We start from the raw sequence: 7,625 nt of genomic DNA, 5'->3' as shown, positions 1-7,625 counted from the left end.
CAGCACCCTGCACTGTGCCCCCCTGTGCCAGTGCCCTGCGCTGTGCATCCCAGCCCAGCACCTGATGGTGTGCTGCCCCATCCAGCAGCCAGTACTGTACCCCTCCCCCTCCAGCCCTGAACCCTGCACAAGACTCCTTGACCCAACACTCTGTACTGGGATCCCTGGCCTGGCCCCCTGCACTCGCTGGACCACTTACAGACTTCACCAGTAGAAAAGCCCTCTTTTGCCATCCTGTTCTTAGCTGCAGCATCACCAATAACCAGATCTTGGATGTGCCTCAGACTCCAGCCTCTAGTCCTCCCGCCCCCCCCCTCCCCAGTCATAGTTCAGCTCCACCCCAGTCAATGGCCTTTTCTTCCATTGCATTTCATGGTGCTTTGCATAGCTAATTATGAGGAGCTCATTACCTCCCTTTTGCACTGAACTCATACCGAAGTGACCTTTCGACCCAACCTCTGCACTGGCAGGTGACCCCTTGTGCCACTGAATCCTGTGCATCCACAACCAGCTCACTGGAGATGCAAACACATGAGATCCACCTGCACCCACAACACCCACTGTAAACTTAAAGTGAGACACCAGGGTGTGCTGCTTCTCTAGTGCAGTGCAGGCAACCTGCCTAGGGATTCCTTCTGTGGTCCCCACTCACTCTGTCTACCAAACCATCCCTGCTGCCAGTCTGCCTTCAGTGAGCATTAAATACACATCCCCAGTCCGGGGGGTGTCTCTGCCCAGGGACAGAGATATGAACTCTGCCCTCCCACAAGGAGGCTGTTTCTGTCCCTCAGAGCTAAGAAGAAGAAGTGGAGCACTCAATAGTAGAGCAATTCTGTAGCCATGTGCAAGAAAATTCATTGCTAGTGACCAGCTGATAATAACGAATCACCATATAGACTAGTGGCTAGAGTAGGCGGGGAGCTGGGTTCTATTTCTGGTCTCTGTGTGATACAGAGTAGGTCACATCACCTTTCCATGCCTCAGTTTCCCTTTCTGCAAAATGGGGGTAGTTCTATCTATCTTCTACGGTCATGTGGGACTTAATTAACTGATGTTGACAAGGGGCTTGGATATCAGCGGTTGAAAGGTGCCATATCAATGCTGGGGCACTGGCCTGGGGGCCAAGAAACTGGGGTTTTAATCTCTGTTCAGCCATGAACTTACTATTGGACTTCTGGCATCTCTTGGTTTCCCCATCCCTGAAATTTTCCTTGTCTGATCTATTTAGACTGTTAGCCGTTAGGAGTGGGGCAGCGATGCTGTGTCTATTTGGACAGTGGCTAGCATAGCCACTCCTAGTCTTGCTTGTGGCTTGTAGACAAATCAATAATAATGACATTTGGGATTTATATAGCTCCCTCCATTCAAGGATCTGAGAGTGCATGAGCATGGTGAAGCGGGCCCACTTGGCCATGACAACAGCAGAACTGAAGGAAGAGAGAACACCCTTGCTGGAGAGGATGCCCACGTGGTCCTGAGATGTTCTCCGTAAATGTTCAGTGGAAGTTGATGGTAAACCAAGTTGGGGGGGGAGGCTGATGGGATGGAGTCAGCCATGGGAGAGGGGAGGGTGGTGGAGAGAGTGGACCAACTTAACGAATAAGTCAGTGGAGGAGAGAAGGGGGGTGCGACTGGCAAAGGGGTCTCTGATGTCACTGATCACAGGAGAGCCGAGTAGAAGGATGGAAGGGGTGGTTGTGTGCAGTGCTGAAGGAGATGCGTTGGTGACCAGAGAGAGGGGACGCAGCGATGGAGTATGAAGTTTCAAACAGAGGAGGAGAGCTTGGGGAGATGGGATGTGAACATGGAAGCTGAAGTCAGTGACAATGAGGGTGAGAGGAGGGGAGAGCCAGGAGGCGAGGATCAGAGAGGAAGGTGGCTGTGGAGGAGCCCAGCAGGGGAGCCTGGGGAAGGGTTGTTCCAGGGAGCAGACAGTGGGAAGGGAGAGAAGGGGTCTGGAAATGGAAGATGTGAGAGAGCAGAAGTTCAGCTATTCCAGCATGTTCCTTTGTGGAGCAGGAACACACTGGCAGCCCCAGTCAGTAGTGGAGACAGGCTGGTGGATGACCATCCTGGCTGGTGCCTCATGGAGGGCAGTGAGCCATCTCTGGCACCAGAAATTTCCTGAGCTAGGAAATGTGGATGTTGGGCAGATGCAAGTCTCATGTAAATGGAGTGCAGCTGCTGCAGGTTAATTGCACATCACATGCCATGCAGCTGCCAAGCCAGCAAGCAGCGCAAACATAGAGATTCAGGCTCAGAGCCACTTTCTTCAGGGGAAGGACCAAGCTCAATGAACTCACTAGTAAGAAAGATTATCCCCTTTCCAGCCTGGACCTGCCTGACAAGTGCCCCATCTGCGACTCTACTTTCCAAACCAGCCTCCAAGAGTGGAGCGGGGTGGAAGAGGAGGTTACTGACCAGCCCCTGGAGGTTCTTCGAGATGTGTGCTCCATATCTGTATTCCAGTGGGGATTACGCATGTGCATCATGTGCCTGGAGCCAGAGAATTTGAAAGTAGTGTCCGCTGGTCCACGCATGCACCCTGGCTCACCTCATGTGGATCAAGGTGAAAAAGGATGGGGTGGACTCCCCACCTCTCCAGATCCTTCTCCATTGCACATCAGATCTGAAGGAGAGGGGAAGGAGGATGGGCAGTGGCATACAAATAGGGATGACACATCTTGAAGAATCTCTAGTTACAAGTAAATAACCTCCTCTTCTTCTCTGACTGATGGTCCCTATTGTATTCCACTGTGGGTGACTGACAAGCAGTACCTAAGTAGGAGGAGGGTAGGGCTCAGCAGAATATCACTGTCGCAAAGGAGGCATGAGCAGAAGCGTCCTGCACCAGGACATAATGTGCAAAATGTGTGTATGGAGCCCCACATTGCCGCTTTACAGATGTCCAGGAGGGGCACTGCCTGAAGAGATGCCACAGTTGTTGCTTGCGCTCTGGTGGAATGAGCTCTTAACCCATGGAGGAGATGGGGGAGGTTCCAAAGCTGATCGCAGAGTAGAATGCAGCCAGCTATCTATTTGGAGATTCTCTGGCGGAGATGGCGTGCCCTCTGACTCGCTCTACTATAGCAACGAACAGCCTCAGGAATTTCCTGATTGGTGGTGTTCTCTGTAGGTAGAAAGCCAAGGCCCACTGAACATCATTCATGTGGTTTTGGGAAGAACACAGGTAAGTGAATGGGTTAGTTAAGGTGAAATTCCGAAACTCACCCTTTAGAGGTGAGTTTATGGTGTATACATAAACCTTGTCCTTATGGAATATGAAGGATCTGCCATCATTGCTCAAGGTGATGGCTACAAGAAAGGTGACCTTCATGGAAAAGAGGGACATGGAGCAAGCAGCTAAAGGCTCAAAGGGGAGGGGGCCTTGCGAGCACCGAGAGAACAAGGTTCAGGTCCCACTGGGGTGCAGGCTTCTGAGTAGGTGGGAAGATTCTTTTTAGGACTTTCCAGAATCTAATGGTCAGTGAATGTGTAAAGACTGAGTAGCCTTGAGAAGATGGATGATATGCAGTGATTGCTGCCAAGTGGACTTGCAACGAGGTGATGGACAAACCTGATGTCTTCAAAGACATAGTCCAAGAAGAGAGGAATATCTGGAGTCTCCAGGAGAATGCCTCTTTGTTGTGTCCAAGAAGAGAAGCATTTCCATTTAGCTAGGTAACATTTTTTAGTAGAATTCTTTCTACTACTAGAGAGACTGTCTTGTACCATTATGGAGCATCCTTGGTCTAAGGATGATGACCATCCATGTACCAAGCCCTGAGGTGGAGTGGACGTGCATCCAGGTGTTTGATCTTGCTGTTCCACTGGGTCTGAAGCTCAGGGAACATTGGGAGGATGACTGGTGGTCGGGATGACATGGATAGATTGGGAAACCAGAACTGTCTGGGCCAGAAGGGGGCAATCAGTGTAACACTGTTGCAAAAAAATCAAAGACCATTCTGGGATGTATTAGCAGAAATGTTGTAAGAAAGACATGAGAAGTAATTCTTCCGTTCTACTCCGCACTGATTAGGCCTCAACTGGCCTATTGTGTCCAGTTCTGAGCACCACATTTCAGGAAAGATAAGGACAAATCGGAGAAAGTCCAGAGAAGAGCAACAAAAATGATTAAAGGTCTAGAAAACATGACCTATAAGGGAAGATTGAAAAAATTTGGCTTGTTTTGTCTGGAGAAAAGAAGACTGAGAGGGGACATGATAATAGTTTTCAAGTACATAAAAGGTTGTTACAAGGAGGAGGAGAGAGAAAATTTGTTCTCCTTAACCTCTGAGGATAGGACAAGAACCAATGGGTTTAAATTGCAGCAAGGGCAGTTTAGGTTGGACAATAGGAAAAACTTCCTAACTGTCCGGGTGGCTAAGCACTGGAATAAATTGCCCAGGGAGGTTGTGGAATGTCCATCATTGGTGGTTTTTAAGAGCAGGTTAGACAAACACCTTGCAGGGATGGTCTAGATAATAGGCACAGGAACTAGGCTGCAGCACCCCCAGGTTTTAGCCGGGGCTCCACTGCCGGTCCCCTGTCCCCCACCCCACCCCAGCTGCCAGCCCACCAGCCCCCGCGCTCCGGCTGCTGTCCCACCGTCCCCCAGGTCCCAGTTGCCGGCTCTGGGGTGGGGGGTAGGACAGGGTTAAGGGAACTGGCTTTCAGCACCCCCACTATTCAAAGTGTTCCCACGCCACTGGTCTAGATAATACTTAGTCCTGCCAGCAGTGCAGGCGACTGGACTAGATGTCTCGAGGTCCCTTCCAGTCCTGCGATTCTATGATTCTATGATCAGGATGACCCTCACTCTGTCCAGACGGATTTTGCACTGAACTCATGGCAGAAGCAGTAGTGTAGGGAAGCATAGTTGAAGTGATCCGACCAAGTAAGAAGCAGAGCATCGCCTTGGGAGTGGTGACCTAGGGCTCCTCTGGAGAAATATGTTGTACATTTGCTGTTTGCTTGAGAGGCAAACAGGGTCCCTGGCTGGGGTTCCCCATAGAGTGAAAATCTTGCACAGTATCAAGTCATGGAGCTCCTACTCGTGGTTGACTGCAAAATGTCTTCTGAGGGAATCTGTGAGCACATTTTGCTTCCCTGGAAGAGAGGCTGCTGATAGAGTGATTTGATTGCTGATACACCAGTTCCAGAGCACAAAAATTGTTAAGTACATCAGAAGCAGTGTCTCCCAGGGATCTGTACTGGGACCTGTACTGTTCAACATATTCATAAATGATCTGGAAAAAGGGGTAAACAGTGAGGTAGCAAAATTTGCAATGATGCAAAATTACTCAAGATAATTAAGTCCAATGGGTACTGCGAAGATTACAAAGAGATCCCACAAAACTGGGCAACAAAATGGCAAATGAAATTCAATGTTGATAAATGCGAAGTAATGCACATTGGAAAACATAATCCCAATTATACATACAAACTGATGTGGTTTTAATTAGCTGTTAGCACTCAAGAAAGAGATCTTGGAGTCATTGTGGATAGTTCTCTGAAAACACGCTCAGTGTGCAGCAGCAGTCAGAAAAGCGAACAGAATGTTAGGAACCATTAGGAAAGAGATAGATAATAAGATAGATAATATCACAATGCCACTATATAAATCCATTGTACACCCACGCCTTGAATACTGTGTGCAGTTTTGGTCACCTCATCTCAAAAAGATATATTAAAATTGGAAAAGATGCAGAGAAGGGCAACAAAAATGATTAGTGGTATGGAACTACTTCCCTATGAGGAAAGATTAAAAAGACTGGGACTATTTAGCTTGGAAAAGAGATGATTAAGGGGGGTATGATAGAGGTCTATAAAATCGTGACTGGGGTGGAGAAAGTAAATAAGGAAGTGTTATTTACCCCTTCACATAAAACAAGATCCAGGGGTCACCCAATGAAATTAATAGGCAGCAAGTTTAAAACAAACAAAAGGAAGTATTCACACAATGCACAATCAACCTGTGGAACTCGTTGCCAGGGAGTGTTATGAAGGCCAAAACTATAATGGGACTCAAAAAAGAATTAGATAAGTTCCTGGCTATTAGCCAGGATGGTCAGGGATGCAACCCTATGCTCTGGGTGTCCCTAGCCTCTGACTGCCAGAAGCTGGGAATGGGCGACAGGGGATGGATCACTTGATGATTACCTGTTCTGTTCATTCCCTCTGAAGCACCTGGCATTGGTCACTGTCGGAAGACAGGATATTGCACTAGATGGACCATTAGTCTGACCCAGTATGGCCATTCTGATGTTCTTATGACTGCTTCTGCACACAGAGCAGCAGATCTCGCTCCCCCTTGCTTGTTGATGTAGAAGACAGTTGTAATGTCTGGCATTATATGAACGTGGAAGAATGGAAGAAAGGACTCACATGCCTTCCATAGTGCTCGCAACTCCAGGAGACTGATGTTCCTCCTGATGTCTCAAGATGTCCAGGCACCTTGTGCTGTATGGTTGTTCATGTGGGCCGCCCAACCTCATAGGGATCCGTCCATAGTGATGATCCTGTCCAGAGAGTAAGGGAGAGAGGGGACACCCATGCATACCTGATGAGGATTTGTCCACCACAGTAAGGAAGACAGTACCTTGGCTGGAACTGTCACCATGAGGTTCATGGAATGACAGCTTGAGGAGTACACCAGCTGTAGCCAGACTTGAAGGTAATGAAGGTGGAGTCTTGCAAACGGGTGACATAGGTGCATGAGGTCATATGACCTAGGAGAGACAGCCATGTCTTGACCAGTATTTGACGGTTGCTAGTGATGTGAGCTATGATATTTATTCATGGTCTGGAACTTGTCCCTGGGAAGGGATGCTCTTGAGGTGATAGAATTTAAGGTTGCCCCGAGGAAGTCCAAAGATTGTGTGAGCGTGAGAGCAGATTTTTTGATATTTATGCCAACTCTCAGTGAAGAGAGGAGATATAGCATCATGGAAGTTGATGGACAAACCTTCTAGTGGGACTTGGCAATGAGGACCCAGTCATGAAGGTAGGGGATGACGATGAGACCACGACATCTGACATGGGCTGCTACAACCAAGAATATCTAGGTAAAGACTCTGGGGGCGGTCGCTGTGCTGAAGGGGAGTAGACTGTACTGAAAATGGTCAGAGCTTAACATGAATCTGGGAAAGCATCTGTGGGTGGGATGAATGTCTACATGAAAGTAGGCATCCTTCACATCGAGAGCTATGAACCACCTGCCCTTATCTAGAGATGAAATTATCGCTGCCAATGTGACCATGTGAGTTTGCGAATGAAGCAGTTGAGATGGCAGAGGTTGAGGATTGGTCTCCAACTGCCCTTCTTTTTGGGTATCAGGAAGGAGGTCAAGTAAAGCCCTCTCCCTTGGTATTGCGGAGGGACATGTTCTATAGCTCCTCACTACAGTAAAGAGTTCATCTCTTGTTTGAGATACTCTCATGAGAGGGGTCCCCAAAGAGGTGGCAGGAAGAGGAGTTTTGGAGGAGGTAGGGATGCAAACTGTAATGTATATCCAGAGTGGATGACATTCAGCAGCCACTTGTCTGTTGTTATCCCGCTCCAGTTGTTGAAAAAGTGCGAAATGGTGGGGGAGGGAGTGAGTCAGGAGGTGTTGGGCTCAGTGT

Source organism: Trachemys scripta, chromosome 7, assembly GCF_013100865.1.
Source record: "Trachemys scripta elegans isolate TJP31775 chromosome 7, CAS_Tse_1.0, whole genome shotgun sequence".
NCBI classification, from domain to species: Eukaryota; Metazoa; Chordata; order Testudines; family Emydidae; genus Trachemys; species Trachemys scripta.
Note: the sequence above shows the minus strand (reverse complement) of the source record.